Genomic DNA, 872 nt, shown 5'->3' with positions numbered 1-872 from the left:
TACATGGAAGAAGCATTTCCATTCCTGCCATTGGAGCAAACAACTTTGAGCTGAAACCTCAATTAGTTTCTCTGATGCAGCAGAACTGCAAGTTTCATGGACTTCCATCTGAAGATCCCTTTCAGTTCTTAACTGAATTCTTGCATATATGTGATACTGTTAAGACTAATGGAGTAGATCCTGAAGTCTACAGGCTCATGCTTTTCCCTTTTGCTGTAAGAGACAGAGCTAGATTATGGTTGGATTCTCAACCCAAAGATAGCCTGAACTCTTGGGATAAGCTGGTCACGGCTTTCTTAGCCAAGTACTTTCCTCCTCAAAAGCTGAGCAAGCTTAGAGCGGATGTTCAAACCTTCAGACAGAAAGAAGGTGAATCCCTCTATGAAGCTTGGGAAAGATACAAACAGTTGACCAAAAAGTGTCCTTCTGACATGCTTTCAGAATGGACCATGCTGGATATATTCTATGATGGTTTATCTGAGTTATCAAAGATGTCATTGGATACTTCTGCAGGTGGATCCATTCACCTAAAGAAAACGCCTGCAGAAGCTCAAGAACTCATTGACATGGTTGCTAATAACCAGTTCATGTACACTTCTAAAAGGAATCCTGTGAGTAATGGGACGCCTATGAAGAAGGGAGTTCTTGAAGTTGATACTCTGAATGCCATATTGGCTCAGAATAAAATATTGACTCAGCAAGTCAATATGATTTCTCAGAGTCTGCATGGAATGCAAGCTGCATCCAACAGTACTCAAGAGGCATCTTCTGAAGAAGAAGCCTATGATCCTGAGAACCCTGCAATAGCAGAGGTGAACTACTTAGGTGAACCTTATGGAAACACCTATAACTCAACATGGAGAAATCATCCA

At 41.3% G+C, this 872-nt stretch overlaps 1 non-coding gene across 1 annotated transcript; it reads right to left on the bottom strand.

Annotated features, from left to right (window-relative positions):
- Positions 1–329: 329 nt before the first annotated feature.
- LOC112725317 (small nucleolar RNA R71) lies at positions 330–437 on the bottom strand. The gene has a single exon (XR_003164433.1). It is a non-coding gene; the product is annotated as a small nucleolar RNA R71 (small nucleolar RNA).
- Between the last annotated feature and the right edge of the window lie 435 nt (positions 438–872).

This window comes from Arachis hypogaea, chromosome 11 (assembly GCF_003086295.3).
Source record: "Arachis hypogaea cultivar Tifrunner chromosome 11, arahy.Tifrunner.gnm2.J5K5, whole genome shotgun sequence".
NCBI lineage: Eukaryota > Viridiplantae > Streptophyta > Magnoliopsida > Fabales > Fabaceae > Arachis > Arachis hypogaea.
The sequence above is the reverse complement of the archived record's forward strand: the minus strand, read 5'-3'. Positions and strand labels throughout refer to the sequence as shown.